Below are 26,977 nucleotides of genomic sequence, written 5' to 3'. Positions count from 1 at the left end.
TATTGACCATGACTGGTTTTGCGAGCACGAGGATGAATTGTCGCATCTCTCCTGTACATCACATTCACACCTCTTTGTATTATTGATCCTTTGTGGTTTGCTTTGAAGAGAATGTAGCGTGGTCGCTATCAACCTCAACCTCGATCATCCTTGCCGTTACTTGACACTATTTTGCAGAAATAATGGTATAAGATTCCCCAGAAAGCCATACTGAACCGCCCGCCCGGTTGGCCGTGCGGTCTAACACACGCCTTTCCGGGAGGGAAGGAGCGCCTGGTCCCCGGCACGAATCCGTCCGGCGGATTTGCGTCGAGGTCCGATGTACCGGCCAGTCTGTGGATGATTATTAGGCGGTTTTCCATCTGCCTCGGCGAATGGGGTTACACTCGTCTGGTGTGAGACGTTCCCTGGGGGGTCTACCGGGGGCCGAACCGCGCAACAACCCTGGGTTCAGTGTGGGGCGGCGGAGGGGTGAAGTGGACTGCGGTGGTCGTCGTGGGGTTGTGGACCACTGCGGCTGCGGCGGGGACGGAGCCTCTCCGTCGTTTCTAGGCCCCCGGTTAACATACAATACAATACAATACATACTGACCAGTATTTATCCATTCAGAGACGACTGGAAGCTGTTTTGAATGCCTACTCTTTTCCCACACCGTATTAGGCGCGGTAATGTGTTGTGTTTATCGTGTTTCCGTACTTTTGATCAACCTGCGTGAGTGAGCCTCATCAGCCTTCCCATTAGAACGTTTCTTTCTTTTCTTCGCCTTTACCTAATCACTTTGATGGCTATGCGGCCCGCTATACTAGCAAGTGTGTACACTCCTAATGTCGAATGTAAGAGTGCCGCTACCGCATTTTTATTCTGCCTCTGGAGGCTGATGTGTTTTTCGGTGACATCTTCAGGCAGTATCTGTACTAGTGTAGTAAACTGTCGGATAGAGAGGGCACTTCTACGTCTAAGTCTTCGTCACCTACTATTACTCTGATAGAATTTTGTCTGTGGTATGTTTTAAGTGTTTCGCAGTCTTCAACTGGATTATTTATAGAGAGATAAGTATCTCATCTTTCATTTTATCTTGTACAATATAAATGACCCTGGCTTTAAAATCAAGATTTTTTCCCTCTTTAGGATTTCCTTGACCAAATGGTAGCTTGCAGCTTATGCTACAATGCTATCGCGCGTCACACATTAGATTCGCACAAACCATATTTGATACTAGCTTCTTTATCAGGTGTGGCCTTCGCATTACCATCAATTGTGAGTTTGAAATTTGTACCGTAACTCCGCCGAATTTCGAGGTTCGTTGATGATTTATTCCGACAGGACCACTCACGGTGAAAAGTAAATTTTACTTTTTAGTTAGAGAAAAACTAAACCTGTCGTTGTCATTTCAAATAACGCAACTGTTCTCGATAGCTTACACTGTCTAAATGAAACGTAAACAATCGAAAATACAATAAATAATTTCTAAGTACTGAGGTATTGTTGCTCTATTTCGAACTAAGGAACACTACAGTTTTAGTTTCTACGAAGCGAAAATGTACCGCCATTAGTTGGGTTGCGCAGATAAGCCGAACTTAGTTTTTCGTGGCCGGATTGGCGAAACAGTACGACTTATATTCGTGATATTACGTTACATACAAGGGTCGTTCAATAAATAATGTCCCAATTTTTTTTTACAGCCGTCAAGATGCTTCTCCAGTATCGTACTGGTGCGAAGTATCGAACAATTCTGATAGATGGCAGAACTTAGGTGAATTATCAAAATCGCGTCTACGTAATACAACCGGTTACTAGACACGCGTTGTAATTCAATTCTTGGTTGCCGAAAAGGAAATCGTGGCGAATATCCATAAAAGTTTGGTGCACTGTATGGTAATGATTTAGCTGGTAGGAGTGCTGTTGGGATGGTAAGTAGAATTAAAGCGTCAGGAAATGCGGGCACTTAGCTCCATGATCTACATCTACATCTACATCTATACTCCGCGAGCCACCTTACGGTGTGTGGCGGAGGGTACTTATTGTACCACTATCTGATCCCCCCTTCCCTGTTCCATTCACGAATTGTGCGTGGGAAGAACGACTGCTTGTAAGTCTCCGTATTTGCTCTAATTTCTCGGATCTTTTCGTTGTGATCATTACGCGAGATATATGTGGGCGGTAGTAATATGTTGCCCATCTCTTCCCGGAATGTGCTCTCTCGTAATTTCGATAATAAACCTCTCCGTATTGCGTAACGCCTTTCTTGAAGTGTCCGCCACTGGAGCTTTTTCAGCATCTCCGTAACGCTCTCGCGCTGACTAAATGTCCCCATGACGAATCGCGCTGCTTTTCGCTGGATCATGTCTATCTCTTCTATTAATCCAACCTGGTAAGGGTCCCATACTGATGAGCAATACTCAAGAATCGGACGAACAAGCGTTTTGTAAGCTACTTCTTTCGTCGATGAGTCACATTTTCTTAGAATTCTTCCTATGAATCTCAACCTGGCGCCTGCTTTTCCCACTATTTGTTTTATGTGATCATTCCACTTCAGATCGCTCCGGATAGTAACTCCTAAGTATTTTACGGTCGTTACCGCTTCCAATGATTTACCACCTATGGCATAATCGTACTGGAATGGATTTCTGCCCCTATGTATGCGCATTATATTACATTTATCTACGTTTAGGGAAAGCTGCCAGCTGTCGCACCATGCATTAATCCTCTGCAGGTCTTCCTGGAGTACGTACGAGTCTTCTGATGTTGCTACTTTCTTGTAGACAACCGTGTCATCTGCAAATAGCCTCACGGAGCTACCGATGTTGTCAACTAAGTCATTTATGTATATTGTAAACAATAAAGGCCCTATCACGCTTCCTTGCGGTACTCCCGAAATTACCTCTACATCTGCAGATTTTGAACCGTTAAGAATGACATGTTGAGTTCTTTCTTCTAGGAAATCCTGAATCCAATCACAAACCTGGTCCGATATTCCGTAAGCTCGTATTTTTTTCATTAAACGTAAGTGCGGAACCGTATCAAATGCCTTCCTGAAGTCCAGGAATACGGCATCAATCTGCTCGCCAGTGTCTACGGCACTGTGAATTTCTTGGGCAAATAGGGCGAGCTGAGTTTCACATGATCTCTGTTTGCGGAATCCATGTTGGTTATGATGAAGGAGATTTGTATTATCTAAGAACGTCATAATACGAGAACACAAAACATGTTCCATTATTCTACAACAGATTGACGTAAGCGAAATAGGCCTATAATTATTCGCATCTGATTTATGACCCTTCTTGAAAATGGGAACGACCTGCGCTTTCTTCCAGTCGCTAGGTACTTTACGTTCTTCCAGCGATCTACAATAAATTGCTGATAGAAAGGGGGCAAGTTCTTTAGCATAATCACTGTAGAATCTTAAGGGTATCTCGTCTGGTCCGGATGCTTTTCCGCTACTAAGTGATAGCAGTTGTTTTTCAGTTCCGATATCGTTTATTTCAATATTTTCCATTTTGGCGTCCGTGCGACGGCTGAAGTCAGGGACCGTGTTACGATTTTCCGCAGTGAAACAGTTTCGGAACACTGAATTCAGTATTTCTGCCTTTCTTCGGTCGTCCTCTGTTTCGGTGCCATCGTGGTCAACGAGTGACTGAATAGGGGATTTAGATCCGCTTACCGATTTTACATATGACCAAAACTTTTTAGGGTTCTTGTTTAGATTGTTTGCCAATGTTTTATGTTCGAATTCGTTGAATGCTTCTCTCATTGCTCTCTTTACGCTCTTTTTCGCTTCGTTCAGCTTTTCCTTATCAGCTATGATTCGACTACTCTTAAACCTATGATGAAGCTTTCTTTGTTTCCGTAGTACCTTTCGTACATGATTGTTATACCACGGTGGATCTTTCCCCTCGCTTTGGACCTTAGTCGGTACGAACTTATCTAAGGCGTACTGGACGATGTTTCTGAATTTTTTCCATTTTTGTTCCACATCCTCTTCCTCAGAAATGAACGTTTGATGGTGGTCACTCAGATATTCTGCGATTTGTGCCCTATCACTCTTGTTAAGCAAATATATTTTCCTTCCTTTCTTGGCATTTCTTATTACACTTGTAGTCATTGATGCAACCACTGACTTATGATCACTGATACCCTCTTCTACATTCACGGAGTCGAAAAGTTCCGGTCTATTTGTTGCTATGAGGTCTAAAACGTTAGCTTCACGAGTTGGTTCTCTAACTATCTGCTCGAAGTAATTCTCGGACAAGGCAGTCAGGATAATGTCACAAGAGTCTCTGTCCCTGGTTCGGCATGTGCTCCGCAGTCACTGCTCCACACTTGGTGAATCACGCTACCCGTGAACGCTGGGACTACGCACGCAAAGACTGAGGTATGTCCAAGAATGGTTCCACGAATGCTCACAACAGGCTAAAAGATTAAAAGGAAATCCACTGTCTGAATGTTGGAGCAGTTTGAGCTCAATGGAGTGGACTTCCGTCAAGGATCATTGCAGGTGACGAAAACTGTGTGTATCACTATGAACCGGAAACAAAAAGGCAGTCACGTGAGTGATACCACCTACAATCATCAGAAAAGAAAAAAAAAGCTGGGCAGTTCCTTGAGTTAGCAAAGTCATAGTGACAGTCCTTTAGGATAGTGATGGTGTCAGTCTCGTGTTTCCAAAAAGGTCAACCATTAATTCAGAGGCTTGCGAGAAGTCTGTGACCAAATTCATGAACCGTGTCCGAAGTGTCCGGTCTGACCAGAATCCAAAAGAAATATTGCTCCAGTTCGGCAATTCATACCCAGACACAAGGCTCAGAACCCAAGAATCGCCGAAATTGGATGGACATCTTTGCCTGATTCACTCTACAGACCAGAGCTGGCTCCCTCGGACTTGCACTTGCTTGGGCCGCTTTAAGGATTCTCTACGTGTGACACGCATTGTAGATGATGTAGCGTAACTGACGCATTAAAACATGACTACGAGAACAGGAAAAGAGCTTTCACCAACAGGTAATACCTTCTCTTACACAACGCTGACATAAGATCGTAGAATGTAATGAAGACTGTAAAAAAATATTACACGGGAAACGAATGTTGACTGATGTAGTCACCAATTTCTGACTTTTAAAAGAATACATTCCATCTCACAAAAACTTCTGCGCAATATTTATTGAGCGACCCTCGTATTTCTAAACGGGACAGTAGATGCTCCTGTGAGAGTGAAGAAAGATAGCTGGGGTAGCTATCTTGGCTGAATGCTATTGATGTATGTTTACACCAGAATGTGTAGAGGAAGCTAGGGGGCACGAATCCCTTCAGGCTATTCCTACAGCTATTAATTAAGGGTAGAGGTTTTCACGTTAATGAAACATTCACAACAAACACCATTATCTATATTAATAACAAATCTGTAAAAGTCATGTCAGGCTTTGAGCATGCTGATCTGCAAACCTACTGGAAGGACTTTCATGGGGTTTCCGGAGGTAACTTAAGCATAGTTTGGGGCACCGTATAGACTTTAGATCTATATATCGTGAATTAAAGTTTTACTAAAACTTTTTTGTCTCTCTCTCTCCGTCTGTGTGTCTTAATACGCTGATCTCCAAAAATACTAGATGGATTTTTACGGGATTTTCACTGGTACCCTCAGAGTACCTAGGGGCACCGTATAGGCTATATTTCATTAAAATCGGATCACGAAAGAAAGGTATTCATACATATTATAAAGATTTTTGCTTATATGTTCCATATCTCCTCCGAAACCACTGGACCGATTTCAACCGAACTTGGTACACATATCACTTACGTCTGGAAAGAATCGCTGTAGGGTAAGAACCATCTACCTATCGAAGGGGTAGAGCTGAGAGTGGAAAAGAAGCGTATACCACGACGCGTGAATACTCAGATTTTATTCCTCCAGTATTCGAGAACGAAAGCACTTAGTGGCTTGCAAAAAACTTCACACAAAATTTCAAACCATTACGAAACTTTTTCTCGCTGACACTCTCCACATAATCATGAAAGGAAAAAAGTTAATCGCTTACTACATGTTCGCTGTTCATTTTCGCATCAGGTATGACGGTCTAATTTATTACTTGTTTTAACTAATAATTGTATCCGCGACACGTTTTGCATTGTTCACATTCACCTGCAAAATAATATCATCATACGACACATTGTTCAGGAGATACGTGAGAAGAAGGAGATGGATATAGAGGGGGTGAGGAGGAGACAGAGAGAGAAAAAGAAGAGGAGGTAATGGATAGGGAGAGGTGCAAGAGAAGATTACATGTGAAATTGTGTTGTTGCCGTTTGTGGCTACCACGGTGTGCCTCGAAGAAGAGGAGATGGACAGAGAGGGTGCGAGGAGGAGATGAGAGAGAGAGAGAGAGAGGGGGGGTGGGGGGAAGTAGCAGATGGACGGAGAGAAAAGCCGGAGGAGATGAACAGAAACTGGAGAGGGGGATGGGGGAGGTGGACAGACGGAAGTGAGAGAAGAACAGAGAGGGGGGCACCGAAGACTGACAGAGGGAGGGGAAGGAAGAGATGCTGATAGAATTGAGATAAATATACACCAAGCAATACCGGGTACTCAACTGGTCTAAAAATAAATCAAGTAAGTTTAGAAGAGATATTAACATCAGTGCCAGAGAGACGGATCTGAGAGATGTTATTAGAAGTGAGAAGGTGTGTTAGTGTAGATGTGAATGACACAGGAGGTATGAGTAAGCCGCAGTAGTGTTCATCGTGAGGGAGTATGGGTGATACGACACGCTAGTGACGGTAACCACAAATATGTGCATGAATATACAAGGTAAGTGTAACAAATAACAAAGAAATACTATATCAGTAAGTGTTCCATAAACCACCTCCACAACAGTAGCATGGAATTTAGTACACATACGTTAATAGGCAGTAATAGTACAGTGTGTTTATTCTGCAAGGCTTTATGATATTTGGTTTTTTCCTAGTCGCACAATAACCAGAGAGTTAGAAGTAGACCCTAATGTGAATAATAACAAAGATAAGTAGAATGCAAACAGCATAATGCGTAAAACCCGTAAGGAATTCTGTTGGATCAAGTCTCATTGAGCTACGCACTAACCAGGTAGCTGTTCATACAAAAAGTCACAAACGGCAACAACACAATTTCACGTGTAATTGCTTTTTTATGCACTTACTTTGAAACTGAATTGTGCAAACTAATATCTTTTGTACGTATTATATTACAACATCTACCGAGCGAGGTGGCGCAGTGATTAGCACACTGGACTCGCATTCAGGGCATTCAAGAGGACGACGGTTAAAACCCACGTCCGACCATCCAGATTTAGGTTTTCCGCCATTTCCCTAAATCGCTTCAGGCAAATTCCGGAATGGTTCCTTTGAAATGACACGGCCGACTTTCTTCCCCAACCTTCCCTAATCCGATGAGATCGATGACCCCGGTGTTAGGTCCCCTCCACCCCCTCCCCCTCCCTCAACCAACCAGCCATTACAAGGGCTAAGATTTTTTTAAAAAATTCAAAATTCAGAGAATATTCGATATACTGAAAATATTCTACGGTTTGTTTTAGAAACACAAGAGGCCAGATTTTCAGGAAAAATAAATAAATAATATTTAAGTTGATGCAGATACACCTATCTTTCCACGTGGTTGTATGAGTCTGTAGATTCTCAGCACATATGTACGACGTTACGCCGATGCAGTAGATGATTATTCCATCCTGCAAGTCAACAACAACTAAGTACTCATCTCGTGGGCGCACGTCTTCAGTGACGAGCAATTCAGTGCTCGGAGCGGCCATCTTTACCCGCAACCTGAATTCCAAGGGCATGTTAGGGATATATGTGATACCTTGCAGTGCTCCTCTTCGAATCCTTGCAACCCTGAGACCATCTATGCAAGATGAATAGCATTCATTTCCTAGACATCTTAATGAACCATAATGCTTCATTTCTACGCGGGGGAATCTTATACTGCACAGGTGCTACTTGCGCTATATCTGTTTACACATTTCAAACTTGTTCTAAGCTCAGTTTTGTGTGATACTTGCATAATTAGAAATGATTGACGTTTGGAAATGATTCCACTGAACCGAAGGCTTAGAAAATTCTATTGTAATGTGGACGATGACAGTGAAAATTATCATTTCTTTAGCAATCGCTATGTAACGATGTTTGTTTGGCTGTCACAATGTTCATGGTGTAAGTAGGCTGTTTAGTTTTCTTATTGGCAGCGTTACGTAGCGCTCTGTATGAAAATCACTGGCTGTGCTGTGTGCAGTCTGTGGCTAGTTTGCATTGTTGTCTGCCATTGTAGTGTTTGGCAGCGGCAGCTGGATGTGAACAGCGCATAGCGTTGCAGGTGAGCCGCCAGCAGTGGTGGATGTGGGAAATGAGATGGCGGATTTTTGAGTACAGAATGGATGTCATGAACTGATATATATATTATGACTATTAAGGTAAATACATTGTTTGTTCTCTATCAAAATCTTTCATTTGCAAACTATGCCTATTAGTAGTTAGTGCCTTCAGTAGTTTGAATCTTTTATTTAGCTGGCAGTAGTGGCGCTCGCTGTATTGCAGTATCTTGAGTAACGAAGATTTTTGTGAGGTAAGTGATTTGTGAAAGGTACAGGTTAATGTTAGTCAGGGCCATCGTTTTGTAGGGATTATTGAAAGTCAGATTGCGTTGCGCTAAAAATATTGTGTGTCAGTTTAAGCACAGTCTTGTATAAATTTTTCTAAGGGGACGTTTCAATGGTAAACTAAGTAGTTTACTTATATACAGCTGCGTTGTTGCCACAATCTAAGCTAAAGGCATGCGAATGTTTGCACAGCGGTGCTGAAACCGAGTTGACCGTCTTTTTTTTTTCTGTCGACTCCCCGTACCCGCTACTATAGGGGTATAGATAGACCCGGGGTGGGGAGACTGTTCGATTTTACACAGAGGATCATTGGACTGGCCCCCAAAAAACGTGGTCATGTTACACAGTAGGTATGCTTGTTTCAATCGCAGTACAGTCTTTGAGCAAAAACAGAGTGTTAAGTTCAAATTCAATTCACAGTTTCTATTAAATCGTGTACAGTAAATCGAGTGATTCTTTTTTAAACATACTGTACTTTAGGTTAATACAATAAAACTTGCTCAAATCGGCACGTGTAGAATTCGGAAATCTGCCCAAACCGTACAAGTATTTCAGTCCCTACTCATTCAGTTCACTTTTATACGCTGATTTTTTGTATAAAATGGAACGTGCGTAACGGAGAAACTGAAAACAAAACTTAGAACATACTTAATAATGCATTGTATAACGCGGAAAAGCCAACGGCCTTGCCGCAGCGGTAACACCGGTTCCCGTCAGATCCCCGAAGTTAAGCGCTGTCGGGCTGAGATAGCACTTGGATGGGTGACCATCGGGTCTGCCGAGGGCTGTTGGCAAGCGGGGTGCACTCAGCCCTTGTGAGGCAAACTGAGGAGCTACTTGATTGAGAAGTAGCGGCTCCGGTCTCGTAAACTGACATACGGCCGGGAGAGTGGTGTGCTGACCACATGCCCCTCCTTACCCGCATACAGTGAAGCCTGTGGTCTGAGGATGACACGGCGGTCGGTCGGTGTCGCTGGGCCTTCCAAGGCCTGCTCGGTCGGAGTTTAGTTTACAAGGAGTGTATACAGTACTGTTCATTAGTTATTCATGACTCTACGAGGACGTTACTTTTAACACCTCTGTTAAGGGGCGGAAAACCAAGGAAAGAGGTCCTTCGCAGCGCGGCGCTGCTTGGGTGGACCTAAAACCGCGCCGCTCTGTGCGACAACGAAGAAGTTAACGCTCAGTGTCGGTACAGTATATCAAAGGAAACGGTTCGTTCGTCAGTGCTCTATTTGTCGGATTTCTCATTTTCCTCATTACTGACGCACGCCGGTGCATGCAGGAACATTGCTGCGCATCTATCAACAATCTGCTGCAATGTGCGCATTGAAAAGAGGTGGGTATTGTTCCGTTAAACAATGGATTTAACCGGAAAATGGCTCTGAGCACTATGCGACTCAACGTCTGAGGTCATCAGTCGCCTAGAACTTAGAACTAATTAAACCTAACTAACATAAGGACATCACACACATCCATGCCCGAGGCAGGATTCGAATCTGCGACCGTAGCGGTCACGCGGTTCCAGACTGAAGCGCCTTTAACCGCACGGCCACACCGGCCGGCATTTAGCCGGAAAGGTCATTATTTTCAGCCAGTTTCAGTTGACTAGTAGCACTTCAGAAGATGAAGGAACATGACGTAGAACAAACGGTATGTGTCGTTAACACTTAATGAAAACATTAATGTAATAGAGGCGAGTGACAAAGACAAACTCTCTGTGCGCGAAAGTACGTTGCGTTTCAACTGCGGTAAAACATAAATTTACGAGACTTTAAGAAACAAGGATAAGATTTGGGACGACTGGATGAAGGGAAACAGGCAGATGAAAAGAAAGGCGAAGACCGGAAATGAAGAAATTAACGAAATAGTGTGGGAATGGTTCGTAAGTGCGCGGGAGGAAAACTTACTTTCATATGGACCCATGTTGTAGAGTGAAAGTTTAAGGTATCTACAGGATGGATGGGCGGTTTCAAAGCTAGGCACAACATCGTGTGGAATGAAGTGTGTGGGGAAGCTGAGGATGTGCGGGAAAGTGTAGCAACAGAATGGAAGACAATACTGTCCAACTTAATTCTTAATTATGGGAAAAGTGTAGCAACAGAATGGAAGAAAATACTGTCCAATTTAATTGTCAGTCATGACCCGAAAGATGTGATCAATACCGATGAAACGGGACTGTTTTAACGCATCCTGCCTTCAAAATCGCTAGCAATTCGAGGTGGAAACTGCACCAGTGGAAACATGTCCAAGGAAATACTCACTATACTGCCATGTGGAAACATGTTAGGTGAAATGGAGAAACCACTGGTGATCGGAAAGGCGGCGAAACCACATTGTTTCACAACATATACATCAGTAAGCTTCCAGTCACATGACGAAGCAATAAAAAGGCGTGAATGGTGAGTGATCTTATGGTCGAATGGTTGGGCTCTTTCAATGCCAAAATGAAAAAAGGAAATGGCCAAGTTCTCCTTTTCCTAGACAATGCCACCTGCCATCCGAAAGGAACGTTATCCAACGTGAAATTGGCTTGGTTCCCTCCAGGTTCAACCAGCCTCACACAACCCATGGACCAGGGGGTTATTTACGCATTAAGGGCGATTACTGATGCAATCTCTTATTCTTAGTGTTGAAGAAGCTGAATGTGCGTTTTCTCTTGCACGGTCAGTTTCTGTCCTGGATGCAGTAAATTGGATTGGCTTGGCAGTAAAGGAAATAAAACCAGAAACTGTCACCAAGTGCTTCAACAAAGCGGGGTTTTGCGGGTCAAGAACATGACGCTTCTGTGGTCATCGAAGTGCAAGAAAATGCAGCAGTAATTGCCGAATTAATGGAAGTGCGAAACATTTCATGTAGAGCAGATGATTACGGTGGAAGTGATGACTTTCTGTCAAATCACCCCACTTTCACTTCAGCAACAGATTTAATAGAAATTCGCAACACAGACGACGATGAAGAAGAAACAAAGGAGGAAGAAGTGGAGCAAAATGATGTCCCTAGAAAAATAAATACGCCTGAAGAAGCTATTGCATGCATAAACGATGTTACGCAATTTGTAGCACACACAAATTCTCCCAACTTGTTGGAACTATTGTTTGGAGCAAAAAATTGCCTAGAGAAACCAATTTCGAACAGGAAATTAAAACGTTCTGTCCTTGATATGTGGCGAAAAAAGTGAAATGTGAAATAAATAAAGATGGCAATAATATGTATATACATACAACAATAAACGAATTTAAAGTACGAGTAAAAATACAGAAATTCCGTGTTAGTCATCAGTTAATGTAATATTGCAGTATTCTATTGCCCAATATACAGTATGTGAACATCTGCTGTACAGAAGTGAAGGTACGAAATTCAGTACACGCATAATTGAAATTTTTACTGTACTTTTGTGCATGATACCTCACGAATTTTACGTAGCACAGTGAGTTTTGTGTAATCCGGAAACTTGTCCAGTTTGTAAAAGTATTTCATTCCCAAGCGATTTGATTCAGTTTCACTGTACCACAAATGGCCCACCGGCCGAGATGGTGCAGTGGTTAGCACTGGGCTCACATTCGGGAGGACTATGGTTCAAATTCCCCTAGGGCCATCCCGATATAGGTTTTCCTTGATTTCCCTAAATCGCGTAAGGCAAATGCCGGGATGGTTTTTCGGAAAGGGCACGACAGATTTCCTTCCATATCCTTCCAAGCTCCGAGTTTATGCTTCGTCTCTAATGACTTCACTGTCGACAGGACGTTATATAGTACTATTCGTCTGTTTCTCCTTCGTTCCCACGTGCAAAATTATCAGTCGCCTGGCATGTGAGATATAATTCATGAGACATTGCTACACACGGTTTTTGTATAAGACTCATTGTCCATGGCTTGTGCGACAAAAGAAAACTTTCAGCGAGGTGACATGGGAGTAGCTGTGTAGATTGTTATAGAAGCCCGCTGATCGGTACTGACCCCTCTGCGACCGCTACCAACTTTAAACAGCAGGCACTGTGTGTAATGGACTTAACATATCTTTGGTGATTCTAGAAATCAGTCACAACAACATTTCAGTGATCGTCACCACAATGCACAACTTCTGCTATTGTAGATGTAGAGCGCAAAAACAGTTTTGTTTGCTAGTTCACGTTAGCAGCGGCCAGAAAACGGTTAATACTGCTCGATGTCATTTGACTTTTATCGACTGAGGTATTCCCAACAGCCATCTCCCCGAGAATCTTCTTAGCGTGAGCTTATAACACGTGCACACCAAACAAACAATCCACACCTTATAAAAGCATGTAAGGGCTATATTACAATCCACACTATGATATATGAACGTCCGTACGGGAATTGTTATTACGCCAAAAGTTGGGCTACGCTCGCACTCAACTTCAGAATCGTATGCCCAAGAACACAATAATGGAAGACAGCGTGCCACAAAATAACGGCTTTCTCCTGCCTTCCTTTGTTGTACAATACATCAGTGAGCTCAAAAACACTTACATAACGAAACGTACGCACCATAACCGAGTCTAAGACAGAAAAATACAATTATTCTTCACACCAAAAATTGAAACTTTTATGAATTAAACTCGCCTCTCTTCTGTTCACACATTAGAAAATGTCTAATAAATGTATGATGTCCGTGGCCTTTCGAGCACTTCGAACTTACGGAGTAGAACGTCACGTCCCTCTGCAGTCCACCCACCCCACTCTTCCCCTCTCGTCGGTCTTGCGTATGCATTCTTTAGATATGAGATTCGTTTTAATGTATCTACAAAAAATATTTAACCCTTGGAATGCTTAAAAGGGACTTTTTAAGACCCGGCAGCCTTTCATTTTGTCAATAAAATATCGTAAAAATGATTTATTTTAGGTTATATTCTGTGTAATCGTTGGAAATACAGTTGACAGTTCCGTTATTTGATGCAGCTCAAATTCATTTTTTTCATTAATTTTATAATCCTACAATGATACGAGTTTTGTAGGTCTCTTAGCGAGCAAGTCATCTTTCGAACAGTTCATTTATCTTTGGTCTGAATGACAAGTTGCGTTGTCAAGATTACTGACAACAATTAGCAGTTCGGCACAGTTGCACTTATTGTTGAAAAATCTGAAGCAACATGGAAGCTACAACCGGGTATTCTTTTGAAAGATAAGTGAATTCTTTACACGACAACTGTTTCAGGTGAGCTCAAGTTCAGTTTCATAAACAGAATAATTATGCAGGATACCTTTATACTTTACTTGCAGCATGTATTCCGTATTACCAGTCAGAAGCAAAAGAGCTCATTGGAGTCAGCACAGGTGAGCAAAATTTTTATTCAACAATTTCCAACTGATGTCCCCAGGATGAATCCACATCTCCTGGAGTCTCAAGTGAAGAAAGCAGAAAACAATCATAGTAGACACATCAAAGAAGTGAAAATTTCACTTGGTCCGCTAAGAGATACCGTAACTGTCATTCCAAAACGCGTGTGACTATTTTATCTCACAAAGAATATTACTATATACTGTACGAATTTAGAAGGTAGTACTTTGGTAGATTCAAGGAAAATTTGGCAGAACGTTACGCCTGAGGAAATGAATTCATCTTTTGGACACCTGATTATTGCAGGTGTAGGTAGAAATTAGGGTGTGCCTACCAGATAGGTATTTCACGATAACTTCGCCAATCTTATTTGCTTGGCAAGATTTTCAGTTAACGGATTTTAAGATGTACGAAGGGCCTTGAGACCCGATGAAAGCCGGATCATGAAGGCCAGGATCAAGAGTGACAAAATGGTACCAATTCGCTACATATGCGAACTTTTCATACAAGCCAGCAGACAAAAGATGCTTCCCGATGAAAGTTTAACAGCTGATGAACAACTTATCCATTCAGAGACCGTTTGCAAGTTTATTTAGTATATTGCCAACAAACTAGGGAAATACAGAATCAAAGTATTTTGGCTCTTTGATTTTCTTTAATGCCATACGCCATAGATGACTTAGTGTAGACTGGCAAAGTCTCTGATCAGACAAAAGAAACCAATGTTGCTTAAACTACACTGAAGACGCAAGTACAGACATTGAGAGAAGGCTAAACAATTATTACGAAGGACACTTTTTTCTTGAGTGCCCCGTTATTTGAAGAACTTTCACTAGAAGCATTTAATTGCAGATGAGAAGCTACTTGCATCCGATAATGTACAGAAGCTTCAACCCAACCCAATAAATATAATATTTGTTTTTCACCGTCAAAGTCGAATGAATAGCCCTCACTAATGTATAAAGATTAAGGTAACGACAAGAAAGGCAAAAACTGTTTTAGGCGTGGTTTTCGTAGAATAATTAACCTTAAAACATGTTCACATTTCGCACACTTGAATAAAGAATACCCACTGACGATGGCAGATGTTGAAATATGTTTGAGTTTATATGAAAAAACAGTGATCTGCATAGTAGGCGGATCTCCCTTTTTTCCAGTTATTTTATCAGCAAACTCGGCCACTGAAAGAGTAAACAAAACAAATGATAAATATTTTACAATAAAACATTACAGCAGTGGAAACTTCGAGACAAAAAAAAGGAAATTCCACCAGAAAAGAAGGCATCCAAGTCCAGAGAAATATTACCGTAGTGATTTGTTTTCAAAGACTGTTATATATTATGACAATTATAAATTATCTGACCAACAAAAACAAAACGGGGATAATGGAATGTAGTCGAATTAAGTCAGGGGATGCTGAGGGAATCAGATTAGGAAATGAGACACTTAATGTAGTAAAGGAGTTTTGCTATTTGTGGAGCAAGATAACTGATGATGGTCGAAGTAGAGAGGATATAAAATGTAGACTGGCAATGGCAAGGAAAGCGTTTCTGAAGAAGAGAAATTTGTTAAAATCGAGTATAGATTTAAGTGTCAGGAAGTCGTTTCTGAAAGTATTTGTATGGAGTGTAGCCATGTATGGAAGTGAAACATAGACTATAAATAGTTTGGACAAGAAGAGAATAGAAGCTTTTGAAATATGCTGCTACAGAAGACTGCTGAAGATTAGATGGGTAGATCACATAACTAAGGAGGAGGTATTGAATAGAATTGGGGGGAAGAGGAGTTTGTGGCACAACTTGACAAGAAGAAGGGACCGGTTGGTAGGACGTGTTCTGAGGTATCAGAGGATCACCAATTTAGTATTGGAGGGCAGCGTGGAGGGTAAAAATTGTAGAGGGAGACCAAGAGATGAATACACTAAGCAGACTCAGAAGGATGTAGGTTGCAGTAGTTACTGGAAGATGAAGAAGCTTGCGCAGGATAGAGTAGCATGGAGAGCTGCATCAAACCAGTCTCAGGACTGTAGACCACAACTGATCAAAACAACAAATGTGTCATTCTTCTCTCTCCACCACCTAAGTAGATGGACAGAAAAAGAAGCCAGAGATAGTTTTACTTTCTAATAAAGTTAAAGCAGATGCTGATTCTGTTAACCAGAAGGCACGTAGAAACACATAGAAAAGACAGTCAAGAAGAAGACATTTTGTCTTAGAATGAATAAATAATTAGATGCAGCAGCCACAAATGCCCTATCTTTATTTTCACAGCAACGTCTCGACTAACAGAAAGCCCGATCTGATAAAAGAAGAATTCTCGTCGTGGAATAAGGGCAAGAAATGATGCCTTCATGAGGAGAAGCAGGTCAATAACATACGCCTCCCAAATAATGTTCTACAAGCTATGGAACGCTGTGGAGGTAACAACCAGCAGGCGAAGATTGCGGAAACTGAAAGATAACCAAAACCAAAATTCTTCACGTGCTCACATGCATAAACAGATAAAATGCTCGGGCAGCCAACAAATGCAAAGAACGTACTGTAATTACGTGTCACAGTGTTTCTATTACTGAGCTGAACCGATGTTGTAAGTCCATTAAAACTGAAGTTCGTTGTTTAAACTCAAGAAAATTACAACTTTATTTGTGACACTGTGTTTCATATACACGGTGAGTCAGGAGGAAAGGTACATACTCTTGAGGGTTAGTAGTATTAGTGATTCTGACCAAAAAACATAGTATGATCGTATGTCCTGTGCTTAACAGTTTCCAAGGAAAATAATGAAAACAGCGGGAAACAGGGCAAATCCAGGTGATGTAGTCATTGTGATTGAGATTGTGTTTAGTTTTGTGCGTCTCCTCACAAAAGACTTTCAAAAAGGCCACCGTCAACTGCAATGTGTTTTGCTGCTCTTGTAGATATACATTGTGGCTGTGGTGCTTTACTTGGGCACATGTGAGTAAAATACGAGCGCGAACTTCCTACTTTGTGTACACTCTACGCTTGTAGACTTCGCTCTTAAGCTAACAGTAAATTAGTGGAGTAAGATGGGGTGACCTCGGTGGCCAAGAAATGACCCCTCAATCATCGGTCCTACACCGGTGGTCACTGGCCATAAGAAATGTGTGGGGCTTCGTCATGCTGAATGTACATACGACATCGTGTTGCCAAAGGAATAGCCTGCAAGTATTCTGTTAACACATTCTGAAGAATTTAAAAATACCGTACTCCCTTATGTTAGTTATCTGAAACAACTCACCGATAAGTTGTTCATCAATAATAAAAGCACATTGGAATGGTCCATAAGGGCAACACTACGTAGCCTACTGTCGCCTTCCTTGTATTCATATGTGAGCGCCGGCGAAGATGCTTCAATGGCTCTGAGCACTATGAGACTTAACATCTAACTACTTAAACCTAACTAACCTAAGGACATCACACACATCCATGCCCGAGGCAGGATTGGAACCTGTGACCGTAGCACCAGCGCGGTTCCGGACTGAAGCGCGTAGAACCACTCGGCCACACTGGCCGGCGCCGGCGAATGACATGTAACTGACGCCCGCGATTTTCAAACAGGTGTAAGCCGGATATGATAAAAAAGGCATATGTCTGTTTCATTTGAAGTTTTTAATTCAGAATCACCAATACTATCACCCCTCAAAGCATGCACATTTCTTCCTGACTGATCCTGTATTAAAATTGAGGTCACAATATCGTAATAAACACTTTCTTACATATTCTGTGTCACCAAACTTACATATTCTGTGTCACCAAACTAACTTTAATTTGATAATATTGTTTTCAAAAACGAAATTTTGTAATTGTTCTGAAGTAAGAATCTTTTGTGCTCGCCTATGTACCTTTTTCTGGGATATAATAAGATTTTACAGTTGGGTGATCCGTAGCTTGTCTATGTTTGATAAAGGAATCCTTGTTATCAGGTCGGGACCTAGGTGATACATCGCCCTTGTCAGAACTACGAAAGGTGCACTCCCTTTTCTCCAGGGCTGTTTTGAAGCGCAAACAACACAAGCGGTCACTGAGGCGCCAAGCTGAAAGGGTCGCCAAGGTGTCCAAGAGCAAAATTTGTGTACACGGTGTTGATAGTACCGAAAACGATAATAGAAGTAAAAACGTTCCAGTAAATATGGATATGCAAACGAGCCGTTTGCTAAATAAACCCGGATATGTGGTTACGACTTGCCACTGACTTCAGAGTGAAGCAATGTCCTAGCTACCATCAATGCATTTGAAATGCAAGCTTCCAGGTAGTCCCCATCTAATAGGGCTCAAATTTCAGTCAAGATCTACCTCAATAAGAAATACAAAACTACTTCAACACGATACAAGTTACAATTTACTGTGCTCTCGTACCTGTTAAAGGAAGTATTCCACGGTGGTCCACATGTGACTTTATTAATAGAATATTTCCTTTCGTATCACACATAAATTTGAGTTTTTCGTCTGAGTTGCATGCGCAAAAATTTTCATAGTGTTAATCGAATATCGACTAATTTCATGAGCAATTTTCTAAAATGTGATTACTTACTGGTGAATTTCTTCTTGCGCAGTTAAACAGTGTATTACGTTTAACATGTCAGTATAAAACCAGATGATTCTTTTTATATTTCTGTCTCCCATTTTTCCGATACAAAGTGAAGTACAGCAACATGTAATTTACTAAATTAAAAATTTGAATTATTAAAATAAAAAAATTGGCTGGGCGCCAGTAGGTCTCGCGCACTGAACGTTCCATAAAAACGTAATTGTGTATGTAGTACACAGTTCATTCATTCCGGGAATCGAGTATCTCGACGATTTTTGTCTGATATCGACATTGATACTGGCAAGTTATGGGTCCAAAGGATTCCAAGACTTTCGTGAATGTTTTAATTTCAAGTTAGATGTCAGATAACAAATGACAAAAGAAATACTTTATTTTAAGATATTATTGTAAATTAAATTTTTCTGATTCTTTTCCTTTACTTGTACTGTGGAACCTTACTTATCGCAAATCTCATGATGCTACGTCAATGGGAAGTACCCTATAGGTTTTAATGATTGAGTTTGTGAACATCAAAATATGTGACATAAATGGCCGTATTTTTTGATTGCATTGACTTATAAGCTTAATATTTTTACACCACCAAAGGACTACAGACCTCATTATGTGACATAGCGTTCAACGTGATATATCTATGCGCTCCTGAGAAAAAGGGGTTTTAACAGATTGACGGACAGGCAACCAGTCGGATAACAAATTACAATTTTTTTTTCGTGTGATACAATTACAAATTAACAGTTTTCCGATTTTTTTCCTTTGGTCATACTGTGAAACCTTGCTTCTTACCAAGTTTCATGATTCTAGGTCAAAGGGAATAACACTGTAGATTTTGATGACTGAGTTTGCGAGTATCAAAACGTGTGACATAAATGGGCGTATCTTTTGACTGCATTATTAGAAGCAAACATTTATTATAACACAAAGGGAGCAAGGGCATTAGTATGCGCCATAAATTTCATCTGGCCTCGTATACCAGTTCATGAGAAGAAAGGGTTCTGAACAGTTGGCCGGACAGACAGACAGGCAGAAAGACAACAAAGTGATCTATAAGGGTCCCGTTTTTATCGATTGAGGCACGGAACCCTAAAAATAACAAATTTCATGTCTTCATTCATTCCACTCAATTTAACTCATAGAACATTTATTTTTCCTACAGATTAGCAAATTTTATAAGTTCGTAAATACGTTTAATAAAAATGAAAAGTTATTTAAACATACTACTGGCACCAGTTGCCATGTACAGCGACCTCTCGTCTCATTTGTGCCTCGATAATGACGACGTGTTCACCTGTCGAAATATCGGCGGTTCGCGAGGGCGATATGCGATTGCGCTCCCTCAGTTGTATGAACAGCCAATACGCCGGGCGAAGCTCCAGTCCCATAGCAAACATGCTTGCTGTAGGTGCTAGTAAACTACAGAAATTATACCAACCACAAATTCTACTTGGTTCTCCTACCGTCGTGTGACGCTGCTGTCATCAGTCGGCAGAAATCAAGGAAATTCGGAAGCCTTTGGTCAACCAGCGTATTTACTTCGGCACCCGCTGAGATCGTATGACAGCTTAGCGAAGTAGCAGCAGTTAAGTCCACTGTTGAACATGAGCGGCCGATGTAGGCGGCAGCTCTTTCAAGCGAGGGCACTGTTATTACATGTAGTTGTTCTTTTGGGTAGTACTCGTTCGTTTACGACGTTGCTTGGACGAAGTGACACTCTGGAAATGACACCGTGACAACAGCGTACGTTTACAGCCGTGGGCCAGGGCAGAAGACACGAATACGAGGGGGACGAGAGCCAATATACATCTCCTGGTTGATTCCTCAACCACCTTTCTTTTGTTATTATTTACGATTATTTTTGCGCCCATCTGTGCCGGGACCCTTGGCGGGGCTCTATCGCGGCACGCTCTCGGTACTGCTCTGTGGACACCTTGAGCTGCACTTCAAAAGTATTTATTTGTCAGACCGGTATTCGGGCATAAGCCCAGCACCAGTGACATTTTATACAGAGGAAAAACAAACGAATGTAGCCACGTCAATAAGACAAGAACATTCTGTATACACTGAAGTAGAAACATAAGATTATCTATGTACTGTGCTCGTCAACATCAAACGACGTGACTGTCATGTATAAAATCTTTATGATGGGAAAAAAGGTGTGGATGTAAAAAGCACAGAACCACATAAATACATTCCTTTTTTTATCCTGTGTATCTGATGCACTGACGATGTGATACACACCCGTGTAAAATACTGTCAAATAAATACTTCTGAAATACGGATGATGGTGTACAATAACATGTCCATTACCAAATAATAAACTTTTTTTAGTCCCTTTGGTATGACACATATCCAAACTCATTTTTATGAAAAAAATGATAATTTTTAGTCTTCCGCCTCCCCCACCCCATTGGTTAAATTTCCGCAGACGACCACGGTCAGGCTCAGTACTCCTCATGTTATTCCATAGCATGCAGATTCACCTTAAATTCCAGCTGTGAAATGTTTACAATGCGTGGGAGCATCGTAGGTGTGAGTCCATCCTCAACTTTTACGGAACGCTTTCACTGAATATCACGCTTCGCCTACCATCGAAATCAAAACAAAATTCCTTCGGTGGCCGTGTTTCAGGAAATATAATATACGAGATGAGTCCATCTGACAAAAATGCTAAGAATAGGTCGTTTAATGCAAAGGTTAACTACGAATGCCGGCAGACGCCATTGTTCCCTTCAGATATGGCAGAGGCCAAAACACGTTTTCTAACGGTACAGGTCGCCGCTTCTCAAATTAACCTTTTTGTCGTGTGAGTCGTGGCACGGAAAGTGGTCGTTTCTGCTGACCTTTGGGCAGGGTGTAATGCTTGCTTAGAATACGCGCCAATAACACACCCCGTGACGTACGGAAAGTGCACTCGCACGTCTGTTGTAAATTCTCGCACGGGAATTCTCCAGTTGTACATTCGAGTTCTCACAGGGAGACAGCTTGTTTCTAGTGGCTTCTCCGCTTGTTTACTTGCATTCCCGGATATCGTAAACACCGGCACTCTCTCTTTAGAGCGACAAACACGTGCGTAAGAATTACAAGCATCGTGGCTAGGGTTGCCAACATGGATATGCGGGGAACCAGAAATTTATATGCGGGACGTGACAAAAAAAAAGCGGAACCTGCCTACAAATGTACAGAAACGTGAGAAAAACAACTGTAATTATTTTTTATCAGTTGTATTTAAAATTTGAAACAAAATAAACTGTTCGCTACTACAAAATATTAATCACAAACAATTTGAACACAAATCAGTAAATACAGATGGTTCAAATGGCTCTAAGTACTATGGGACTTAACAATCTGAGGTCATCAGTCCCCTAGACTTAGAACTACTTAAACCTAACTAACCTAAGGACATCACACACATCCATGCCCGAGGAAGGATTCGAACCTGCGACCGTAGCAGCGGCGTGGTTCCGAAGTGAAGCGCCTAGAACCACTCGGCCACAGCTGCCGGCCAGGTAAATAACCTCTTTGCTCAATCAAGCAAGTGTCTTGTTATTTGCCACATTTGAGCCTTTTCTTGCCCTTCAAAACGTAATTATAAAAACCTTTGCAATTATTCTGAAAGTTAATTTTTACTTGCAGTTCCGCCTTTACGTGTTCAGCACTGATTCTGTTTCTAGAATCAGTCCAGGCGTTTCCAGAAACAGAAAATGACCTCTCAACAGCGGTGTTAGAACAGGGAACAGACACAATGCACTGTAGAATGTTCAATGTTCAAATGCTAAAATAGTTCGTGCCAAGTTTCATAGATCGATTTTTTTTTTCATTTTACAGTGGTGTTTGCTTACGTTTCTCAGTAATTTTATTTACAATTTCCTTCACACAGCGTAACTCATTACAAAGTTTGCCCATATCTGTGAGTGACAATTCTTCGCACCACATAGACAGATCCTTGTAAACAAATGTAAATTCCAAAGTAAATATTCTCATTATTGCCAAACTATTATCTTCCGAAAAATCGAAGTGATCGTCCAGGTATTTCAAGGCATTTTTGAACCATATAATAACACAATTTCGACAGACCCTTCTTCATCAATTGTGAAACTGGTGAGGGCATTTGAGCAATAAATCCAAGGAATTTGTCGTTAATTCTTTCCTCTATTTCTAGGCGCAAATCTGTGAGGATGTTGTAGGTTTCACAAGATAAAGCATTATCTTTATCCAAAAACATGATGACGTTCGGAAATATTTTTGAAACATTTGGAGATCCAAGAAAGCATGGTCTTCATCAAAATATTTTCCTAGTACAACTGGACGGCTATTCAAAGAATTATTAAATATGACTCCACCGCTAGAAACACGTGCACATTTATCCAAATAACAGGATGCCATGACAGCCACATTGTTTTGACGTGTCTTATAATATTTTGATATTCTATTCCAGCATTCGCAAAGTGTTCTTTTAAGATTTGGACACTCTGGGCTTAATAGGGTAAGTGTACATATACTGTAAGTACCAAATTCTCCACGATAAACTCGCACTTCTCCATAGCATTAAGGACGACATTGTGTACCATGTGCGCTAAATTCCACGCAGGCAAGATGTTCGCATTAACATGAGAAAGTACTTCGTAAACCGAATTATTTTCGCCAAAATTAAAATAGCGTTTTCGGCTGAATAATCAAATACATTTGTGAAATCAAAATACAGCGGTTTGAGTCTTTTTATATTATTATAAATATCGATCTTATTTTCATCAGCCGGCCGCAGATAGCCGAGCGGTTCTAGGCGCCTCAGTCTGGAACTGCACGACCGCTATGGTCGTAGGTTCGAATCCTCCATTGGGCATGGATGTGTGTGATGTCCTTAGGTTAGTTAGGTTTAAGTAGTTCTAAGTTCCAGGGAACTGATGACCTCAGAAGTTAAGTCCCATAGTGCTCAGAGCCATTTGAACCATTTTGAACCATCTTTTTCATCCGGGTCCTCACAAAAATCGAGCAGACAGGTGCCGATTCCATTCTCTGGAGAGTAAAATCTGACGATTATTGGAAATAATTTTAAATGTCCCTGATTTGACACATCTGTGGCTGTGCTGTAAAACACTCCTGACCTTTTAGTTTCTCCACGCGGATTGATGCTGGAGCCAGAATACTGTAAATTAAAGAGGTCGACTTAGATCTACCGAGCGATATTTTTGATGCGATTTGGGAACCATTCAATATCAGGTGGCATCTTTGAATCGCAATCAGCAGAATTAGTACATGTTATGGTTTACGCCATTGTAAACTTTTATCAACTCCGCGGCTATCGCTTTGACCCATAGCCAAGCAAACTGTTCAAAATAACAATAGCAAAATGAATCGCATAAAAGGCACCGAAACTGTAACAAGTAGTGAGTACGGTACTCAGCGGGGGAGGGGATCGAGTGAGCAAGCGACCTAACATGTGCGACACTCATTCGTCTCTTTCCAGGGGCGGCGCATGCGCTAGCAGCCGCTGTCATTGTCACCGCTCTCAACATCGTTGCATGTACGCAATGCGCCCCCCTTTCTCCATTTGAATTGGGTTTCTTTCTAATCTAGGCCAAGTTTACCGTAAAGCGAGACAATTAGCGTCCCACAGACACACATCGCAGGAGGCATTATTTGAGCTGTGCAAACGGGACGTACTGCCTCACACGGAGCGGTTGGCAATCCTACTCGTGATTTCGTCTTTCAGCAAAATAGTTAAGAATATATGCATACCGATAGTGTAGGAACGTGTGTTACGTAATCAGAGCTATGTTGTTCTACAGAGAGAAACTGCTCATTAATAATCTTATAGGTCGTGCTCTTGATAACAGTTTCGTTGCTTTACTTTTTAAAAAGACATCTTTTATCTGGGATCGCATTGATCCTACTTTGTTTTGAGACCATTTACTGCAGTATCAATCGGCCAGAGAGAAATCTTTTGTTATTATTACTATTTTACAAACACTGTGCATCACGTCTTAATGGAAAAAAGAAAAACGTACTTTGTTTCAAAAACAGGGAAGGCTTTTATTTTGTTTTTATTTAAACTAAAAAAAATTACCAGTGTTTCCAAACGTAGTTTTCCTTTCGAGAGTTCGGGAAACAAATTCTTTCAGACAGCCACAAGATTAATTTTTCCAGCCCTGTCTTGATGAACACGGAGGAGGAGTCGATGGATGAGTCTCGACTGAGTGATTGTTGATCTGAGGCAAGTTTCAAGTCGTCTAAAGAAGCTGAATGAACTCTTAGAGGATGCTGACGATGCTGGAACTGCCAGAATCAGAATGATGAAACGAATAACCTCCTGAAAGAGTTCTTTAACCTTACCAGGTTCAGCAATAAGTTTTCTTCCAAGGGAGGATGCATTACATGGTTGTATACCAGTCGTAATGGTTTGCAGCATTTCGAGCTGTGCATGAAGCCTGTCCAGTTTAGTCTGTTGTATGTACTCCAAGCAATTACTCCAAACGTCGTGTAGATGGAGGATGTGTTTAGGAGGACGTAATAAGTATCTCTTCAAGATGGAGTAGTTGATTTAGTCTTGGTTGAACCTTCGATCAATCTCATTCAGAAGTAGATCAAGAATTTGAAACAAATCTTTCCTAAATTTTCGTTCATGAGACAATTCTTTAGGAATAGACAGTATTTCTGTGTTTTGCAATGTTGCTCGAATTTTTCTTGACCGTGAGATATTAGGGTCTTTCATATTTAGGTTTTTAGAATAATCTTTGGATTTAGCTAACAGCGTGTCAAATGCTTCCGTAGGCTTAAGATTTGCAAGAGCTGCTTTTAGAACTTCTACAGAATGTTTCACTCTGGCTGCATTAAAATTTGGATTCTGTGGGGATCTACCCGGTTCCTCATACAGTTCAAACACTTCTGTTGCTACTGTTATATAAAAAATAGTTTCAAACTTTTCGAGCCGCTTCGCATAGCCCCGCAGGACTGTCTTCCGTCTCTAACTGATCTCGGTACATTCAATATGTGGTGTCACCGCCAGACACCACACTTGCTAGGTGGTAGCTTTTAAATCGGCCGCGGTCCGCTAGTATACGTCGGACCCGCGTGTCGCCACTGTCAGTAATTGCAGACCGAGCGCCGCCACACGGCAGGTCTAGAGACAGATCCTAGCATCCACCCCAGTTGTACAGCCGACGTTGCTAGCCATGGTTCACTGAGAATTACGCTCTCATTTGCCGATACGATAGTTAGCATAGCCTTCAGCTACATTTGCTACGACCTAGCAAGGCGTCGTATTCAATTGATATTGAGATTCTATTAATGTATCATCAAGAGCGATGTTCTACAAATGTGGATTAAAGTCAAGTATTCCAGAAGCTACGTACTTTTCTTTGTAGCATTCATTACGTATCCTGTTTCAGACCTCACGCCAGCCTGCGTGAGTTTAAGCGCGTGCCTTTCGGCTTCCTCTCATTGTGTCTAGGCTGTCTTGTCTAGACACAACACAATATTTCGGTCACCGCTCAAAGTTCTCCCTGAAACGGGTCAAAGATTTTACTCTCACAGCCTATCGAGTGGGACACAATGGAATCAATTGTTGAGCTTCTGGGTTTGGAATCGTCTCACCGACACCAGATGGTAGTACATCCTCTGCATACACATTTTTCCATTTTACGGATTCTAGAACGATATTTGAGACGTCCTTAACAGTTACCAGTACATTTCACAATGTACCACAGCTTCTTGAAACTTCCTGTAGTGTCATCTCCAAATTATAATAAAATCTTTTAAACTCAACGAGCAACTTAAAACGCGCACTCATCGATGCAAAATACCGTTCAAAACAAAAGAACAGTGCGAGCGAAGAGCGGTTGAGAAGCGCGAGGGACGAGCCGGAGATGATTCGGGGATTCCCCGTTCGTACAAGCAGCGACATGCGTTCCGACTATGCAAAATCAGTTCAGACTAGGATGTACCAGTTTATCCTAAAGTATGTAAATTCTAACTAGGATAAACCGATTCTACCTAGGCTAAACTGTTTTATCCTATCGGTAACAGGATGAAAGAGTTTGATCTAGGCGAAACTAGTTTATCCTAGGGTTTGGCTGGTAACACTCCTGGCAAGCCACTTGCATCTATGAATCGGCCATAATTCTGTGAAATGGAAAATTTTTTATTTGCTGCAAAATTTCTCGCTAGATCATCTGAGGAGGAGGAGGAGGAGATTAGTGTTTAACGTCCCGTCGACAACGAGGTCATTAGAGACGGAGCGCAAGCTCGGGTGAGGGAAGGATGGGGAAGGAAATCGGCCGTGCCCTTTCAAAGGAACCATCCCGGCATTTGCCTGAAGCGATTTAGGGAAATCACGGAAAACCTAAATCAGGATGGCCGGAGACGGGATTGAACCGTCGTCCTCCCGAATGCGAGTCCAGTGTGCTAACCACTGCGCCACCTCGCTCGGTTAGATCGTCTGAGCCATAATTTCCAGTAGTTCGTTATGTATTGCTGG

General features: G+C 41.7%; 1 pseudogene; it reads left to right on the top strand.

The window, feature by feature from the left end:
• Positions 1 to 9,316: 9,316 nt before the first annotated feature.
• On the top strand, positions 9,317 to 9,434 carry LOC126163226 (5S ribosomal RNA; annotated as a pseudogene).
• The last annotated feature ends 17,543 nt before the right edge of the window (positions 9,435 to 26,977 follow it).

Source organism: Schistocerca cancellata, chromosome 2 (genome assembly GCF_023864275.1).
Source record: "Schistocerca cancellata isolate TAMUIC-IGC-003103 chromosome 2, iqSchCanc2.1, whole genome shotgun sequence".
NCBI classification, from domain to species: Eukaryota; Metazoa; Arthropoda; class Insecta; order Orthoptera; family Acrididae; genus Schistocerca; species Schistocerca cancellata.
Note: the sequence above shows the minus strand (reverse complement) of the source record. Positions and strands in the feature narration are given on the sequence as shown.